The sequence below is a fragment of the Schistocerca nitens genome, chromosome 2, assembly GCF_023898315.1.
Source record: "Schistocerca nitens isolate TAMUIC-IGC-003100 chromosome 2, iqSchNite1.1, whole genome shotgun sequence".
In the NCBI taxonomy this organism is placed as follows: Eukaryota; Metazoa; Arthropoda; class Insecta; order Orthoptera; family Acrididae; genus Schistocerca; species Schistocerca nitens.
This window is the reverse complement of record NC_064615.1, coordinates 200986371-201007874: the sequence shown is the minus strand read 5'-3', so window position 1 is coordinate 201007874 and position 21504 is coordinate 200986371.

Below are 21504 nucleotides of genomic sequence, written 5' to 3'. Positions count from 1 at the left end.
TACAGGATAAACGGAGACGCACGGTGGCACTGTTGCGAATCCATTCACAACTCGTGGACTTGCAGTCTACAGCAGTTGCCGGCATAACTGCAAGCCGCCATTTACAAATGATCATCGGATAGCCAGACGCCGAGTTCTCTGATTGCAGCTGCAAATCTAAACGGTCACGATGTGTTTGGTGCACAGAACGGTCATCCTCCAGTGTAGTGGTCACACGCTGCCGACCACAACCTTGACAATAGTAAGCTTGCCGTCATGTTCGCATTCAGTCCATAGATATTTCACGATTCGACCATCCGGCTAAATCAGTGGTTCCCAAACTTTCTTACACCGTTACCCCTGAGTGTTATCAGACATTAGCTAGTACCCCCGCCGCAACCCCTCTCCCCCATCCCGTACCTTCTGTCGCTCTTCACTGTCGCTCTTCAGCCCCCTTCCCCACATTGTTACCAACTTTAGCAACTAACTAAACTGTAGAATGAAACACTTGGAACACTTATTTTTAAAATGATGAAAGAGATGAAAGATGGATGATGTTTAGTGTGTGTGTGTGTGTGTGTGTGTGTGTGTGTGTGTTAGAATAAGTGATGAAGCAATTTGCGGTACATCGCAGCCGGCCGCTGTGGCCGAGCGGTTCTAGGTGCTTCACTCCGGAATCGCGCTGCTTCTGCGCTCGCAGGTTCGAATCCTGCCTCGGGCATGGATGTGTGTGATGTCCTCGGGTTAGATAGGTTGAAGTAGTTCTAAGTCTAGGGGACTGATGACCTCAGATGTTAAGTCCCGTAGTGCTTAGAGCCATTTGATTTTGGTGCATCGCAGGTGCTACCCACATTACCTTCTCAGATAAGAAAGCCGACTATCCACAGTGAGGGTACACACTTGGTACAAAACATGCTTCCCCTGCATTACTACTCTCCATTGCGGCACTTGCTTGACCCGGACACGGCCACCCTATTTAAAATCAAAGTTCACATGTGTGCACTATACTTACTGTTTGTGAATCACTTGATTGCTGGACCCCTTACTTCTGAAATGGCATAAATTGGGCGAGTTTAGGCTGTTAATGCTTTGTCTCTAACCACTCATGATGATAGCCGCGCGGAGTGGCCGTGCGGTTTGAGGCGCCATGTCACGGATTGTGCAGCCCCTCCCGCCGGAGGTTCGAGTCCTCCCTCTGGCATGGATGTGTGTGTTGTTCTTAGTATAAGTTCGTTTAAGTAGTGTGTAAGTCTAGGGACCGATGACCTCAGCAGTTTGGTCCCTTAGGAATTCACATACATTTGAACATTTTAATAATAACAAAACTGTGTACAGCACTATAGTAGCCCTCACGTAGTTACTGACGTGTCACGCTGTCAATTAATTTATCTGCTTCGAAGCGAGTAATGAAGCAAATTGTTGACTACCGCAGGTATGATCTACAACTTGGAGAAGACGTTTTCCTGAGATATTTAGCATTTTTTACGTGTATGTCTCACTTTTATCATGAGCAATGTACGGGGCAAAGCACAACATATGTGTGTAGTGGGTGGACTATGTAAGGAACTTATAAGCTCCAGCAGATTAATGCTTCTAACTGAGAAAAAGTAATTATTGATAACTTATATAAACAATATTAGTCTTCTAAAATTGTGATAACAGTAATGATCTTTTGAAAATAATGTAGTTTCGTGACTGAAGCAGAATCGAATCATTCAGTTTTTACCCCTCAGAATATTTCATTTTACCCCTCAGAGGTTAGTTACCCTCAGGTTGTGAACCACTGGGCTAAATGGAGACCAGCAATGGAGGCCGTTTAAAAAACCCGCCAGCGTAGCCGAGAGCGCTAACGCGCTGCTTCCTGGACTCGGGTAGGTGCGCCGGCCCCGGATCGAATCCGCCTGGCGGATTAACGACGTGGGCTGGTGTGCCGGCCAGCCTGGATGTGGTTTTTAGGCGGTTTTCCACATCCCGCTAGGTGAATACTGGGCTGGTCCCCACGTTCCGCCTCAGTTACACGCGACGTAGACATTTGAAACACGTTAACACTATTTCACGATTTGCGCTAGATGCAGACAGCTGGGGTACACTGATTCCATCACTCAGGGTACAGAGGGGAGGCAGGAAGGGCATCCAGCCACCCCTAAAACTACCCTTGCCAAATCCGTTCTAACCACGCCGACCCTGTGATCGCTGCAGGAATATGGCGTAAGCGAAAGAAAGAAAGAAAGAATGGGGGCCGTTTGAAACTCCGTCAGGTAATGAAAACGCTGTCTCAGACGAGTACACGACATCTCCGTGTGGTTCATTACGAGCATTCAACACCTAATGTTGTTCACGCCCCTTAGTTACCGTAACAGAGATGGTAATTACACTAAATGCGAACAACACTAATCCAGCATGGTGGCCATTCTGCTGTAACATATTGTGTTACAAACCCTCAAGAACGCCACTTACAGTGACGAGAGCGTGAGCGGTTGCGATGGGCCCGAAACAACTGATGAGTTCGGAAGTCGAGAATAATTAATGATTCCTAAATGAGGTGACAGACTCGGGACCTTTTGACGAGGACACACCGCTGCTCTATCGATAATTTGCATATCAATTTTATTTGAATCATCCAAAGATTTAAGTTCAAATGGCTCTGAGCACTATGGGACTCAACTGCTGTGGTCATAAGTCCCCTAGAACTTAGAACTACTTAAACCTAACTAACCTAAGGACATCACACACATCCATGCCCGAGGCAGGATTCGAACCTGCGACCGTAGCAGTCGCACGGTTCCGGACTGCGCGCCTAGAACCGCGAGACCACCGCGGCCGGCAAAGATTAAGTATTGGTTGCTGTATGCCACATATGGATATGGATTGGAAGAATTTCTAAAGATTTAAGCACGAATTAAAGCATCTAAGTAATTAGAGGAATGGATGAAACTTTGTAATAATGATTCCCTACGAATAGAGGATTCGAAATCTGTAAACAAATCCCGGCTGCCGTCATTTAGAGAGGAATTAATAAATTGTTCAAAATGGCGCCGGCCGTTAAAAAGATCAAGTTTGCACGGTGCGTCTTCTTCGTCTTCAGGCGAGCACGCGTATAGAAGATCCCGCCGTCTCAAAGGCCGAGGCTGCGCCATGTTAGGAAACTTCTAGGGCAAAATGAAGCCGCCAGGTTTATGGGCCAGCAGGCGACAGCTAGCCGCTTGACCACCCAGCAAGTTTGTACCGGAACTACTTTTTTTCAGCCGTAGACGCACTAGTGTGAGGTGTCGACCAGCTAACAAAAGCCCTGAACACCGCCGCTCCAGGAAATTCTGGAGCGTCTTCTTGGAAGGCCCACTAGCTGCCGTCTCGCCCGCGACCGCCTGTTGTCCATGGGTACGCTCTGCCATGGTACAATGCTTAACGGTTCGTGACTTCTGGCACAGTCTAATAACGATGTTTGGACTCGTTCGACGTTTCGGTCGTTTGGCGATTACGAGTATTTCGTGATGTTACGGGAAAGCAGCAGCTTCAGTCATGCGTTAAGGTTCACCGAATTCTGCCATCCCCCCTTTTGTGGCCGCAACCTAGTTCTCATGATGCAAGATTCTCATTCCGAAGTGTTCTCAGTTCAACTTATGTCGCTACAGGTGAATGATATCTCTGTATGTCATTCTGTGAATGTCTCTAGGCCAGTGGAGGCTACCCTGCGCTAATTTAAAATAGAAGTATGCCTCGTAGCGTTAATTTCTAAATATTTTATTTGTGATATGATTTCTACCTCCTTCCCCCAGTATCCATTCAAATCAGTGGCTCCCTGCAAGTAGGGTCGTAGTCCAAGCCTTCATACGGTCTGATACTGGGTAGAATAATAACATGAGGTCCCGACGGCCCATAAGTTTTTCTCTCACCAGCTAACTGGGGCAGCCCGAAATATGAAACGCTGGCAGTTTAGGTGTGGTAGCTCAATGTCACAAAGATTTGCAACTCTAATCATTTACATACCCTATGTGTTCTATTTTTTTATCAGGTAGTGCAGTTGCGAACGTACCACTCTTTCGCAGCAGTTGTTGTAGTAGGACGAAACTGGTATGTGACGTCATAATTACAACAGGGACTGCCGATGGCACTTTCTTCTCAATTTGTGAGCGTTTCCAATCGGTATATTTTCTGATATGGGATCCTTATCGAACTTTATCTCCTAACAAGGAACTTCTACAAGGAAACGTGAAGTCTTTAAAGAAATAAAGCGCCTTGACGTCGACATAATGGGCCTAACAGAAACCAAATTGAAACGCATGGTACAGAAAAAACAAATGATTACATATACATTTATAGTGGCGTACCAAAGGAACAACGGGCTCAAAGTGGAGTTGCCATTGTCATAAAGAAACAACTCAAGAAAAACCTAACCAGCTGGGAATATGGCAGTGATAGAATTGTGCAAGTACAGATGAAAATAAAGGGCCATACTGTGGTGATTATTGTGGTCTCTTCACCAAACGACGACGGTGATGTACCGAAGATAGACTTATTCTCCACTCAGTTGACAAGATCTCATGAAAATGTAGGGGATCGCAAAGAAGTCATTTTACTAGGAGACCTAAATGCCAGAACAGGATGGAAAGCTAATGACAACGTAGTGGGGCAATATGGTGAAGAAACCATAAATAATAAGGGTGAAAGAGTGATAGAATTATATATGCAAAATGACTTAAGAATTCTGAATGGATGGTTCAAGCATAAGGATATCCACAAATACACATGGACGAAACCAAGCGTTAACCTCAAGTCCATTATAGACTATGTCATAATAAATCAAACATCAAAGCTAGCAGTACAAGACGTGAGGGCTATGAGAGGTACAGAGTGCAGATCAGACCATTTTTTGCTAATATCTAAATGATATTATTCAAGTTCATCAAAGACACAGAAATTCAAGTGGATGCCGAACCAGAGAAAGTCAATAATATTCAATATAATTTACAAAGCCTTGACCATAGTTCTACCCGCTTCTTGTACCAGGAAAGGCTAGCAGAAAAACTTGCTGCCGTTGAAGGAACCTCTGCAGATAAGATGGATGAGATGGTTACAGAAGCCATCCAGAACTCAGCTTATGAATCACTGGGAAAAAATAAATCCAAAAGAGTAATAGAGTATGTGATGAGTGGTGGAAGCACTCGGTACAAGAGAAGGTAGAAAGTAAGAAGAAAGCTTACAATAAATGGTTGAACTCAAGATCAGACAATGATTGGCGGGAGTACAGAGAGCGGAGGAAAGATGCACGGAAAACAATAATTGAGGCAAAAAACGAAGCCTGGCAGAAAACCGGTGAAGAGATAGAAAAAGCATGGGGAATCCACAAGCAAATAATGCCTGGAAGGTATTAAAATAATGAGACCACAGAATAAAGATAAAGCAGATATAAACCTCATTAGCATGCAGGAATGGGTATAACACTACCAACGACTACTAAATGAGAACAGAGCGGCATTCACTGAGAACCCACCAGACACTGAAGTCAGTAATGATAATATACCACCCATAACCCCGAAGGAAGTCCAAAATGCCACGAAAAACAGAAAGGCGCCAGGTCCAGGATTAATTTATATAGAACTGGTTTAAGCAGCACCGTCAAAACTCTTTGAGATATTGACAGTGATTTTTGACGAATGCCTTAGTGGTGACGAAGCCCCAAAAGAGTTGTAAAAGGTAACAATTACATCAATATTTAAGAAGAGCTACAGGATAAATTGTGCAAACTATCGTGGTATTGGTGTGAAGCCATTCATGGCGAGAGTCTATGACCGTATCTTAAAAAAGAGGATAGAAGAAGAAATAACTGAATCTGAAGAAAAAAAATGGTTCAAATGGCTCTAAGCACTATGGGACTTAACATCTGAGGTCATCAGTCCCCTAGACTTAGAACTACTTAAACCATACTAACCTAAGGATATCACACACATCCATGCCCAAGGCAGGATTCGAATCTGCGACCGTAGCAGCAGCACGGTTCCGGACTGAAGCGCCTAGAACCGCTTGGCCACAACGGCCGGCGAATCTGAAGAACAAAATGGATTCAGATCTGGTCGCTCCTGTACTTATGGAGTATATACCCTCAAAAACCTAGCGGACAGAAGGACAGCAAGGGGCCTTACGACCCACCTTGTCTTTGTAGACCTGCAGGAAGCTAATGACACAGTTCCACAGAACAATGGACAAGTCTAATTAATAATGGCGTGTCGCCGAGCTATGTGAAAGCTGTCAGACTCCTCTACCAAGGTTGTACGGCAATGGTAAAAGTGAAAAATCAACTATCTCAAGAGTTTGAGGTGACAAAGGGACTACGCCAGGGATGCACACTCGCCCCCTACACTCTTTGAGATCTACCTAGATGAGGCACTAAAATCCTGGAAAAGGAAATCGGAGGAATGGTTATCCCCATAGATGATGAGATTTTGTTCACTTTATTTTTTGCTGATGACCAAGATGAGGAAGATGCAAATTACATACTTCGCAAATTGAAAGAAGAATATGAAAAATGGGGTTTTGTCATAAACGTATCTCAAACAGAATATCTGAAAGTGTGAAGTTTATTAACCCCAATCAAAGAGTGTAATGAATGTATGATTTTACTGTTGTAGCCAATATGATCATTGTAATTACAGTCAGTAACATTTCACCTAATTGTTATCAATAAGTATGAAGTTTAAACCATTTTAACATTTCACCTGATTGTATAAACGAGTACGAATGTCTGCTGTTTTAACTTGTCAGAATTGGATTTATATACCACCTGAAGTACACACACATATATTTGACACCTCAAAACAAACACCGCCAAATGCTTAAAGCAATTATTCTGTAATAATATTGTTATGATGTATATTCTTTGCACTTTGCGATTATGTCTTCACTTCTGCTATACGAACCTTGCACCCAGCTGATTCCAGACGCCATATTTGTTTACAAATGTGTCAGTATACATGTGATGTGTTATGATAGCAAAAGGAACCTGTGATCACTGAAGGTACTGTAGTTTACTTATTTAATGTTTACCATTAGATATCAGTTTAATTTTTCGTCAAAAGTAATCCTAAACCATATTCTGAAATAGTGTCTCGTTTCTCCACTAGGCAGTGCCACAAGTTCCTCCAAAAAATCGTAACACAACACACACACAAATGTAATACTTACTAATGTAAATCCACCCGATGATGGAGGTTTAAAGCTTCGAAACGCGTGGTGGAAGTAAATAAAACGGTGACTGGTAACAGTGAACTTGTTGTTTCATTTAAACCTAACTAACCTAAGGACACCACACACATTCATGCCCGATGCAGGATTCGAACCAGCGACCGTAGCGGTCGCTCGGTTTCAGACTGTAGTGCCTAGAACTGCAAGGCCACTCCGGCCGGCCCATGAAAATATCGGTTGGACAGTAGACAACTTGAAAACCGTAGTCTAGTCAGATGAGTCCTGGTTTCAGCTGGTAACAGCTGATGGGAGGGTTCGAGTCTGGCACAGTCCCCAGACCAAAGTTGTCAACAATGTAGGAATTTTTAACATGTTGCAGCCCTGCCAGCAACTGTGATAAATTAATACGTCAAAGGTCCGCCTCAGTTGCTTCTTCAGAAGCATAAAATAAACTAATACGTGCCAGAATAAGGCACGGTCAAACATAAAAAGCTAAAGTACCGTGGTATCATGTCAAGCTACGTTACTTAGCTGAGGAACAGCCCCGGCCTCACTTCATGGAAAGCGGTCGGTTAGACGCGGACGCTGCGTAAGTAAGTACTGAGTGGCTACAATTGAAGTGCAACTGCTCACAGAATCCTAGTTTGGGTTGTAATTACCGTGTGGCAGCGAAACTTGGTAGACACTCTTATTGCTTTAATGTGAAATCGATTTGCGATAGAAAAAATTAGTTCCAATTTTCGCCACAAGGTGCAAACCCAACGCTGTGAGTGCAAGAACGACATACAGAAATGTTTTCGCATATAATGGATTAGGGACTGGACGTCGGTAAACAGGTAAGTGGGAAAGGCGTAATACCGTTTTTATTGTTAACCGCAGCTTACACGGTTTGTTCTTTATGAGCACCGGAGACGTCGAAGGGATGTTGCATTCCAAAAACGACAAGATCAACAGTTGCTCGCAGCAGTATAGGTGGAATCTGAAGCAATGTGTTTCTGGTAGAGACCGAATATATCCTTGGTAAACTCCTTCTTTCAGATATCCCAAGAGCCAAAAGTGAGATGGATTCAGATCAGGTGATCTTGTAGGCCATGCGTCTGGAAAACCTCAGTAGATACCACGTTCGCGGTAGGCTGCATTAAGCAGATCTTTCACTGGGCCAACGACGTGAGGTGTTGTCCCACCTTGCAGGAAAACAGGGATCACATGCTGTACACGGAGGTCTCGATATCGTGCAGACGTCACGCTATAACTGACAGGTCCTTGCCTGTATTCTCTTCAAAGAAGAACGGAATGATAATATGGCTGCTTGTGAATCCACATCAAAGTCACATACGGTGAGTGCAAAACTCTTCGTGTACAACACGTGGTACAACAGTACCTCTAATTCGGCAGTTCTGTGTTTTCAGTGCATCTTGTAGATTATTACCCGACCGCATGTTATCAACATCGATCCGTGCCAGAAACCGAAAATCAGATCCAGAACGTTGCTGCGTATCAAGAGATTTCAGTTGCTGCACTGTTTGGACCTTGTCCGGGTACCAGTGTAAAATAGACCGCCAAACTTTCCCTCCTGTTAACCGTGGAAGGAACAATTCTCGTGACACTGCAGGAGCACTAGCACTACACGGGACACGTTCTGCACTGCAAGTTACAGTAACAGCAACCTCGTCAATAACTTGCACAAGGATAGCACGCATTCCTCTTAAAGGTGCCACACCAAGCTCACCCGTGTTTTCGAATTTCATTATCATCTCCTTTAAATCATTTAAAATGGCATCGAACCTCTCGTCAGACCTTTGTAAGCGATACTGTCTCAATGCAGCAGTATAATTGCTGCTGTTCACATAAAACTGTTTCACTAACAGCATATAATCTCTCTTCTCCATAGCAGCACTGTTCACTCACATTATGGCCTGTCAAATGACAGCGTGGATGTCATACTGTCGTGCAGTGTACTGCGCCAGATTTGCACCTGGTGGCCAAAATTTGAACTAATTTTTTTCCAGCGTATATCGTTTCCGCAGTAGCGCAGGGTCAGTATGAGACGTTGTCTGTGCCTGCTTTAGATATTCGCAAAGGGTAGAAGATGGAGACGGAGGCGAGTACAAGTATACTGGGACGTATCGCGAACTCTCGACGCTGTCACAACTGTTTTAGCGGCCGTGGCGCGTGACGCCTTCCAGACGGGCCTTCGCTCGCTTAAAAGCCCGGGGGCGTGTCGCCGTCGGCAACTGTACGTATCACCTTGGCTGTGAGATAAACGAGCGGCCCGCCACTTGGCTCCGGAATTAAAGCCGCTGCGAGCGACGACAGCCGAGGCTGACCGAAGCGGCGCTTCTTTTGGCTGTACCAGACGAGCCCGGCTCTCAAACTGTGGCGTCCAGAATTGCAGCGGCCTCCAGGTTTTCGCCCCTGAAGCCGGAAGGCGGTAACTCTCAGCCAGGAACGAAAATACCTGTGCGCGGGCTGCGAGGTTTGGACCGGAGCCCGGAAGGCCGTGCAAGGGCGGAGACCGTGGCTGACTGACAGCGGGGCGTGGGCGGGACGTAGGACAGCCGAGGGCGATGCTGACGTCACACGTCACAGGCGCACGCAGCCTGACAGGCAGAAAAGTCTGTTGTACACCGGTCAGACATCACTCACTACGAACATGGAAGGAAAGCAGGCCGATCCTGTGAGTCACTCGGGCGTGTGTTGAACTTATGTAGTATAGGAAAGCCAGCAATGCGTCACAAGCAAACGACAACTTGATTGGGAAACGGTGACATATTTATTTATTTATTATTTTTTTTTGAAAGCAATAGCGCTTGATTTTTAGAGCTTTATTCCAATTACTAGTTCCGACAGAATCGTGATGTCATCTTGAGACTGGCATTACACTTCGCGCATATGTTCACACACATGCCGTCGATATTTCGAGAACGAAGTGTAAATACATCAGAAAGCCCCACATGTGTGTGAACATATACGCAAAGTGTAATGCCAGTCTGAAGATGACAACCCGATTCTTTCGCAACTTGTAATTGGAATAAGGATCTTAAAATCGAGCGACCTGGATTTCACAAAAAATATGTACATAAACATTGACCGCCCCAACAAAATGTGTTAAGTTGTAGACTGAAGCGCCAAAGAAACTGGTATAGGAGTGCGTATTCAAGTACAGAGATATGTAAACAGGCATAATACGGCGCTGCGGTCGGCAACGGCTTTATAATACCACAAGTGTCTGGCGCAGTTGTTAGATCGCTTACTGCTGCTACAATGGCAGGTTATCAAGATTTAAGTTAGTTTGAGCATGGTGTCATATTCGACGCTCGAGCGGTGGGACACAGCATATCCGAGGTAGCGATGAAGTGGGGATTTTCCCGTACGACCATTTCACGAGTGTACCGTGAATATCAGGCATGAGGTAAAACATCAAATCCCCAACATCACTGCGGCCGGAAAAAGATCCTGCAGGAGCGGGACCAACGGCGACTGAAGACAGTCGTTCGACGTACAGAAGTGCAACCCTTCCGCAAATTGCTACAGATTTCAGTGCTGGGCCATCAACAGCTGTCAACGCGCAAAACATACAACGAAACATCATCGTTATGAGCTTTCGGAGCCGAAGGCCCGCTCGTGTACCCTCGATGACTGCTCGGCACAAAGCTTCACGCCTCGCCTGGGCCCGTCAATACCGACATTTGACTCTTGATGACTGGAAACATGTTGTTGGTCGGACAAGTCTCGTTTCAAATTGTATCTAGCGGACGGACGTCTATGGTTATGGAGACAACCTCATGAGTCTATGGGCTCTGCATGTGAGCAGGTGACTGTTGAAGCTGGTAGAGGCTTTGTAATGGTGTGGGGGGTGTGCAGTTGGAGAGATACTGGACCCCTAATACGTCTAGATACGATTCCGACAGGTGTCACGTACGTAAGCATCCTGTCTGATCACCTGCATCCATTTATGTCCATTATGCGTTCCGGCGGACTTGGGAAATTCCAGCGGGACAAAACGACACGCCACATGTCCAGAATTGCTACAGAGTGGCTCCAGGAACACTCTTTTGAGTTTAAACACTTCCGCTGGCCACCAAACTTCCCAGACATGAACGTTATTAAGCATATCTGGGATGCCTTGCAACGTGCTGTTCAGAAGAGATCTCCACCCTCTAGCATTAAAAGGTTTTCGCTTTGCTTTTCGTATTTAACCAAATATAACATTGATGATGATAATTCATGGCAATGTTTGCCGACAAGATAAAGAATGCAACCTTTTAACACTAGATTGCGTACTCACGGCAGTTCCCCTTGGCCGTTTTTTTGGCACGACTTGGGAAGAGAGAAAAATTAATGAATGATCGACGATGCGTCGGTTCTCGATTGTGTTTAGGAGACGTACGGATTGATTGCGTGAAAATATTTTCTCAAATGACCTCTTAACCCGGATTGCTTTCACGCAATCAGACTCTTCAATGAAATTACCTAAGGGACCTGTTTCAATAATAAAAAAAATGCAAAACAGTGAAATTTTGTAAAAAAAGTTGTCAGATCGGAAATTGAACACATTAATGGTCTCCCAAATACAATCGAGACACCGCGATAAAGAGCGAACCTGTAACAAAGTTCATTTAAACATAAACATTATTTGTGGTCAATTTAAAGAAAAGAATAAGCATAGATTTTCTGTACAGTGAAATATCAATATATTCTCAAAGAACAAAGGCGTTAAACTATAAACATTAACAAATTTACAATGAATACAAAACTTACATTTTTATGTTTTTCTCATACATGGAGCAGTCCAACAATCGCTGCTTTTGTATGTGTGATATTTTGTAAAAATTAAATGTCCTGGCGTGCGCGTAAGTATTTTTTTTATCGTCACAAGGTTTACAAAAGCGTTTTCTTTCTTGATGATAACGTGGTTTTTCACACTAAATGAAATATAAGTTGTAGCGGTGCTACACAACACGTCTTAACAAGTCGGCGACCAAACATCAAAGTTAATGAAGTACATGTTAACATATCGGCGACCAGAAGTACAACTAACTATAAAGACTCTAGAATTTTCCTAACAAATGATAAATTGTTCTTTCTTCTGTTTCGCAACTTCTTGCTATCAAGCGCTCCGGCAATGATTTTAAATATCTGCGCCCAGCGAGTCATAGTATTTAAAAGTACCTTTTAAACGTTGGCCGCGCGTCTTGGTGTAGGCGCACGTTATAAACAGATTTCGTTTCTTTACTCTTGCGTTGTCATGCTTAGTATCATTACAAACTACAGCTCGGTGGCTGTCCTTTTCTCATATTCAAAATGTCTGAAATCCAATAATATCACATTGCTTCCCGCGTGAGGAGCGATGACTCCGTCAGGATCATCGCGACTCACGCGTAGTCGTGATATTATTGCTTTCGTGAAACAAGTTAGTATTACTTGCAAAACTTCTTTACAATAGATTTTACACACTACATCAGGCAAAGTGGTTACCATACAGAGTATCAGGTAAGTATATTCGTACGACTGAAATTGATAGTAATTTGTTGATAGGGTAACTACATGACAATTGAACTGTGCTCTTTCTAACGTATTGTACAAGGATAACAAATGTTCATTTCTCGGTAAAAGATAATGAAATTAAGATAAAGATACACATACATAGATACATTATACATCGCATAATAAATAACAAAGAAATAAATTACTTGACTTCGCAGGAAGTCAGGGTGCTGTGTGCACTCGTGGAAAAAATATGTTACAGAAAACTGACATTCTTGTTTTACAATGAAATATTACAGGAATATTTTTGTCGTTGTTTCGTCGAAGTTTTCTTGCAGTAAATACGTAGCACTTTACTTATTTGTGGCTTTCATGACCTGCAAAAAAAATGTTTCACTACACTTGGGTAGGTATGAGTTGCACTCGGAGTGGTAGAACTTCGGGTATAAATGATAGCACTGTACTTGAGTGGGGAAATTGATTACACTTTCACAGTGGAGGAAAAGTAGGGCATCACTTTCACTGTGGAAGTTGGAGTTGTCGGGGTGTGATGTTGCGTTGGAAATACGTCGTGGGTCAGGAACTGAAAGATTGGTTCTGCAACATGTTGAGCCGTATGGTGGCGGTCTCTATTTCACTTGACACATGTCCGTGCTTCCATTTATGTTTTCGTACATGAAAAATACAGAAAAAAAATCTGTATTAGAATGTGCTTACTTACTAATAACTTAGTCTAAAAGAAAATTGGATTAGGTAAGGATAACAATTGTTTATGTACATAGGGTCTCATTCTCTCAGGAACGCTTAGTTCTCATATTTATCTATTTTTCTGGTTTTATTTGGTTCGACACGTTTTCGTCATTACTCGGCCTGCTCAGTAAATTCGGTAGCAGTTGTCAAAATCGAGCTTAAGACTCTTCCGATTAGTGTCTTTATAATTTGACAAGGCACATGAGTGCTTAATTCATTGCTTTATCATATTTTATTTTGAATGCATTTCAAACACATTTGGCATTCGCGCTCGTTGTGCAAAGAAAAATTGATTGTTGAGCGCTCAGCGTACACAGTGTTACGTCCGTTGGTCACAATCACGTGATAATAACTTGACAGTTCCACAACGCTAGCAGCAGTATTCTGCGAGAAGCAGAGCGTTTGATGTCTACTAGCCGTGGTGTCAGTTTTTACACAGTTTTTCATTGACTCTGGATTACGGAAGCAGCCAGATGCGGCGACTCCCGCAGCTGTTTCGAAGAATGTGTCCGTGGAAAGGTGTACAGTACCGTTTGTGGTAAGTACAACACTTATTAACTTTCACTCTTCGGCTTTCTGCATCGTGGTTTCGTGGTACAAGTACTTATAACATTACTTCACACGCGGTATTTCACACGTGTCCTTGGAGTTATCACCTCTTCAATTCACACGTTATTATTAATTCGTGTTCACATTTATTTGGTCGTCATGTTAAGGTTCACACGCACCACTTTTATACGTGTCCATTAATTACTTGTCTATAGTCGGTTCACACGCAGCAGCATATACGTGTCCATTTATTACTGACTGCATTATTACTACAAAGTACAGTTAACATTTAGTATACATATCATGTCTAAAAATTATTTACAAAGAAGTATTTAGTCTCTGTGACTACAAGGCCGGACGAAAAGCGTGTCTCTTGTTCGTAGTTGTGCTTCCAAGGCACTTTAGGTTTACACTTTGTTCGAAATCTTGTTATTCTTTTCTTTTCACATTAGTTACTCTTTTCTGAAGTTCAGCTCTTTTATTTTCTCTGTATTACGTCGTTAGTTTGAAGACATAATCAATGTGGCTTCGTTTACCTGATGAACAGTTCGTGTTCAAACTACCATTAGGGAAATTGGGAAGCTTGGTGTTCTCTGTCGTGCAATTGCACATAACAAATCTTAATTGAACTCGCAATTTGCGGAGAATAAGCATAGCCCGTCGACAACCAATGTGTCACGACTATCCATTCGTATAGCCTGTATGTATCAATCATGCAACCAGCCCGTAAAATTCACTTCTCTACTGGATAAGGTAGGATGGTAAGGATACTGGTTAGAGGAAAACACAAAAGACTTTTATGGAGTGAAGAGATTTGAAGGCAGAGTGTTAATGACGTATGATATGATGAGCTTAACATAAATTATTATCACCCAAGTTTTTCATGACAAATAGTATAATTAAATCGACACAGTAGTTTCCTTGTCGTCTGATCCAGCTCTCTAAACAATTTTCTATGCATATCTAAAATTACTTAAACCATGCATTAGCAGTGAACTGTGTCTGTTAACTATCTTCTGTTCCATGTATCGTTAAATTGGTTTTCAAAAAAAAAAAAAAAAAAAATCGTCATACCTCGAGGACCTGAAATAGATATTTCTAGTACTAAATTAGTTTATTTATAAATGATCTTTGTAAGTATTTCAGCTGCACTGTGCCGTAAAATTCTTATGTGCGTATACGGTTTTCTCCGTATTATAATAAAATAATTGAGTTGCGCACTTCTTTCCTGCTACCTGGATCGTATTGACTTACTTGATTCTTATATGCTAAGCTGCTGCTTTTTGCCTGCTGCGTTTCATAGGTGGTCTCATAAAATTTGTTGTCACAAACTCCTTATGCATAACATGACATTTACCTCATTAGAGTAAGCGACCTTAATCTTTTTTTTTTAACCTACGAGCAATCATTCTGGTCTGAATGATCATTTTAATTTATTTCATTCAAGAGGAGAGAGCTTTGCTATACTTAAAACTAGTGATAGCAGGTGGCACTTAGCACGTCCCTACTATAATATTTATTTGTCAGCTCTTTCGGCTGTGGCCGTTCATGGCTCAATTAACTTAAAACTAACTTACATCTAAGGCAAATATTGCTCTCCTACAATAAATGTGTTTTACTTAAGGTGCTCATATAAATTACTTATCTTGCTGTGGCAGGTCAACAGGGTGTTAGTCCTGTGCATTACTCTTACATACGTTGGTACTTCACACATAGTATGACAACTTATAGTGTGTGTATATTTTATTTTAGCAGCTTAACTTAACAGATATTTTCAATGGTTGACTCGGTATTTCTTCAAGTCTGCGTGATGAAACAATCCTTTTATTTGTCCAGATACAGGGTCAGCTAATAGACAGCAACCAATGTGCGGCTTTCTTAAGATAATATATGGTCCTTCATACAAGTGCTGCCACTTGCGATTCTTATGATGAATCAAAGATGGTTTGAAGTGGGTCTTTAATAGCACTCGTTCATTTATACGATACGATAAGACTTTGCTAATGTGTTTGTCATGCGCCTCTTTTCTAAGGTTGGCATGAGTGGTTAAAGATATGAGAGCTTATTGATTCCGCAGCTTCCCCGTGGAGGCCTAAAGAAGCTGCTAATGATTTTCCGACTGGGGTGGAGCTGAAATGTCAGTTATTTTTACTTGACTAGTATGTTGCGACCTACCAGTTCGAAAATTTGCGTTCTTATCCCTTATGACTTGTGCATCACTTAATTGCGTGTTATTTGTCATCGCGTTTGGTGCTTGGCTCGCCTGTGTGTAAAAAATAGTCGGATTTCCTTGGCTATTATGACCGGCGGTGTCAGGAAAAGCATCCGACGAATTGTCCTGACTATTGTTCCTGAACTGTTGGTTGGGTTGGTGAGAAAATGTCGCATTTTTCGGCTGTGAAAAATTTATTTGCTGAGAGGGAGCGAAGTGACTCGGCTGACTGTACTGTTGTGGTCTGTTATAATTGTTCCATTTCTTTCCCTTGTGACGATTTCCATTATTCGTCTTGTTGTTCTGGTACTGGTAATTACCGTTGTGATTTATCGGTGAATTACCGTATTGTTGCTGTGTGTTTTGATAAATCGGATTGTATCTATTCTGGTGTGGATATTTGTTATATTGTTTTCTATTACGGGGGTTGAAACTGTTATGATTGCCGTAAGGCTGAGCGTTTGGTTGTCCCGTGTTATGTTGGTATGACATTCCATTGACGCAATTTGTTATGTGCTGCTGCGGAGCGGGCGGTCCATTATAATTATTCCGCGCGCTCGCACGCACATCCTCATAGATCATATCCAAATTGTCAAGAACAGAAAGAAAGGCTTCTAGGTCTTCTTCACTCACATTAACTAGTTTTTCTCTTATTGACACAGGAAGTTTTGACTTTAAGATCATGATTACATCTTTGGTTGAAATGGGCGTGTCCCAATACTGAATTTTACGTAGATATTTTTCAAAATAACGTCTCAAACCTCCTCCTTTGGTGTTGAAAGGTTCGGCGTTGTAAACCTCCTTTCGGAGCCTTTGTTGTATACCTGAACTCCAGAATTTATTCAAAAAATGCTTTTCAAAATCTACATAGGTGTGACATTTGTCTATAATTTCTGTACCCCAAATTGATCCTTCACCGTGTACGTAGCCTAAGATGAACTGTATCCGCTGCCTGTCGTTCCATGATTCTGGAAAAGCGCCTGTGAATGATTTTAGAAATACCATTGGATGTATATTTCGTTTTTCAGGTATAAAAGGCTGAAAAACTCTGTGTTTTAGCACACTCTCGTCGCGCATTAGTTCAACGAGTGTTAGTTGATCGGCATGACTACGTGACGTAGAAGTTTCGCCACGCGTATTGTTTACTGTTGGTGAGAATTGTACCTGACACTCGGGATATTGACGATTATCGTGTTCTGGCGGTAGCGAATACTCACTTTGATTGTCACCATGCAATTCCGTAACTTGTTTCAGTTGATCTATATCATTGCTTAGCTGACGTTTCCATTCCGGAAGATCGTGGCTAAATGCTCGTCTGATTTCACCTAATTCACTGGTTAAAGTGTCACCAGAAGTACCGGGAGCGGTTAAGATTTCTGCTGTAGCGGATTTAACCGTACCCTTTAGTTCAGCGTGTACCTTGCTGACAATGTACTGTTCTTTGGATTGCATCCACTCTTCAAATTCCCTATTAAGTCTATTGCTTATACCGGTGTTGACATCTGCGATTTTTTTGTCAATATTGACATCGGATATTTGCTGAGCAAGGTCTTCGACTCGCTCGCCAACGTTTACACACATCTATTTGGGCCTGCATATCTATGAACTTGCTACCAATATTGGTCTCGGCGGATTCCACCATCGAAAGAACACTATCAATTTTTGCGTGTACGCTTGCGGTTAGCTCGCTTGCGTAAGCAGTGGTAATGGCTTTAATTTTTTCCTCCATGTTGTCATTCGAATTTTTGATTTGTGCTTGGATGTCCTCTATCCTTGATTCTAAACTGCTGAACCTGCTGTCACTTTGATTTGCTAACTGACTGATTTGCGTTCCAAGATTGTCATTTTGGTTTGTTAACTGACTGATTTGCGTTCCAAGATTGTCACTTTGGTTTGTTAACTGACTGATTTGCGTTCCAAGATTGTCACTTTGGTTTGTTAACTGACTGATTTGCGTTCCAAGATTGTCACTTTGGTTTGTTAACTGACTGATTTGCGTTTCAATATTGTCACTTTGGTTTGTAAGCTGTGCCATGTTTGCTTCAAAACTGGTTTTCATATCAGCAAACAATTTTAGTATATCTGACAGCGAGCATTCACGTGACTGCGACGCGGTCTGTGGCGCCGACAGCTCACGTGTCGCTTCGTCGTCTGTTGTTCCCTCACTACGAGATTCAGGTTTGTTTACACCCGCGCGCGGTCTAAGTTGCCTTGGTTGCTCATCAGCCATCGTAAATTTAAAGTAGTTACACTGCACGAGCTAGAAAAGATAATTTTTTTAATTATGATTTTCACTTGTCAGGTGCGCCAAGGATTTCGCGTCCTGATTTCTCAGATATTGCTTGTGCGTTATAAAAAAATTGAAACTCTGACACACGAAAATTCCAATATGGCAACGGGAGTGACAAAATAAATGAAAAACACTTATGGAGCACTGAAACTGGCACAGATAGCGGCCATTGTGATTCACTAAAATGCACAACAATGGAAATTCTTGCTAACTATTTATAACTATTGTAAGCGAAATGATGAGATAGAGGCGGATCTAATAGCAAAAGGAAACAGAAATTTGGAAATTAAATTGCTTGAGGAAAAGGAAAAAAAAGCGTAGAGAGTGAATGTCACGAGCCGACTGAATGCTCGGTACGCAAAGCTTCAAACGTAATGAAAAATCGTACTCACATTAGTTGTCTTGCGCGCTGCTATTTATTGCTGTTGTGGATTCTTACTGCGATTTTCTGCATATGCGTCCTTTTTTTTTTTTTTAATCACTGGTTTTGGCTTCCAATTTCCTCCAGATGGTAGCATGAAAATAAAAGGGACAAATTAGTTTTTTAGTTAGGTCCCTGTTCGGGCGCCACATCTAGCATTAAAAGGTTTTCGCTTTGCTTTTCGTATTTAACCAAATATAACATTGATGATAATTCATGGCAATGTTTGCCGACAAGATAAAGAATGCAACCTTTTAACACTAGATTGCGTACTCACGGCAGTTCCCCTTGGCCGTTTTTTTGGTACGACTTGGGAAGAGAGAAAAATTAATGAATGATCGACGATGCGTCGGTTCTCGATTGTGTTTAGGAGACGTACGGATTGATTGCGTGAAAATATTTTCTCAAATGACCTCTTAACCCGGATTGCTTTCACGCAATCAGACTCTTCAATGAAATTACCTAAGGGACCTGTTTCAATAATAAAAAAAATGCAAAACAGTGAAATTTTGTAAAAAAAGTTGTCAGATCGGAAATTGAACACATTAATGGTCTCCCAAATACAATCGAGACACCGCGATAAAGAGCGAACCTGTAACAAAGTTCATTTAAACATAAACATTATTTGTGGTCAATTTAAAGAAAAGAATAAGCATAGATTTTCTGTACAGTGAAATATCAATATATTCTCAAAGAACAAAGGCGTTAAACTATAAACATTAACAAATTTACAATGAATACAAAACTTACATTTTTATGTTTTTCTCATACATGGAGCAGTCCAACAATCGCTGCTTTTGTATGTGTGATATTTTGTAAAAATTAAATGTCCTGGCGTGCGCGTAAGTATTTTTTTTATCGTCACAAGGTTTACAAAAGCGTTTTCTTTCTTGATGATAACGTGGTTTTTCACACTAAATGAAATATAAGTTGTAGCGGTGCTACACAACACGTCTTAACAAGTCGGCGACCAAACATCAAAGTTAATGAAGTACATGTTAACATATCGGCGACCAGAAGTACAACTAACTATAAAGACTCTAGAATTTTCCTAACAAATGATAAATTGTTCTTTCTTCTGTTTCGCAGCTTCTTGCTATCAAGCGCTCCGGCAATGATTTTAAATATCTGCGCACAGCGAGTCATAGTATTTAAAAGTACCTTTTAAACGCTGGCCGCGCGTCTTGGTGTAGGCGCACGTTACAAACAGATTTCGTTTCTTTACTCTTGCGTTGTCATGCTTAGTATCATTACAAACTACAGCTCGGTGGCTGTCCTTTTCTCATATGCAAAATGTCTGAAATCCAATAATATCACAACCCCTCGTGCTCTTACGTATTTATGGAGAGCCCTGCAGGATTCATGGTGTCAATTTCCTCCCGCACTACTTCAGACATTAGTTGAGTCCATGCCACGTCGTGTTGCGGCACTTCTGCGTGCTCACGGGGACCCTACACGGTATTACGCAGGTGTACCAGTTTGTTTGTCTCTTCAGTGTATATGAATTGATGTCACTTAAAATGAATACGTAAATCATTCATATATGGGGTATGATAGACACCTCTCCAACTGCTGGATCTATGGGGATGCTATCTTCAGTGACAATATTTCACATTGCTTTAATCTACGACTGGATAGGATTTCAGAATTTCGGAAGATTCAGGTTACGTAATAATATTCTAATCATAGGCCGGTAAGTCAGAAAAAATACTCTACTGTAAATACCGGATGCACATTGTTCTGTAAAAAATGAAAAAACGATTTACTTACTGATTTACATACCCTCCCATCATAGGCTACCAAAATAGCTCTTGACCGCACTGTCAATATATAAGAGTGTCCGACGTACCAACCGTTCAATCGGATAATTATACTCAGCGTTAACGTCGGTCTTCTCTACGCTGGTATTTAACTCCCAACGCAATTGAAACTGACTGCGAGACCAATTCGAAACCACACATTTACAAAGCAAACCACGGCATTTTGTTTCTCGCAGTCGCTGCTAACAGTAATCTGTACTTTGTCAATTAAAAACATGTGGTGTGTATTTTCGCCTCAATGTTCATTAGAATATTGTGTTAAAATTTGAGGTAAATCGGTTAAGAACTTCCTGATACTGTCGGTAACACCATTGCTCCGTTGTATACTACAAATATATTAATATATTACTTGTATGAAAAGTATGTAGAACCTAAGTCCATCTGCATTTTCATTAGAATAAAAATTTGAACTATATCGGTCAAGAACTTCTTGACAATTTTGGTAACAACGTTTCGCCTCTATATATTACATATATATTTTCATATATTACCTATATTGAAGTATATAGCCTATGTCCCTCCGAATGTCCATTGGAGTTCCCCGTAAAAATCTGGAGTAAATCGGTGAACGGATGTTCATTAGAGTATCGTGTAAAAAATATTAAGTACATCGATGAACTACTTTTCAAGATTTTTGGTAACAACATTAAACAACGGCTTTTCTTTATATGGTAGTATAGATAGGCACCTACAACGTCAGTAGCGGTGCTTATTAGCTATAGTGATATACAATGATGAGCGAAAATGTCATGACTAACTATTTAACAGCGTGTTTGTTCACGTTTAGATCGCAGTACAGCGGCTGTTAAGGTTGTCG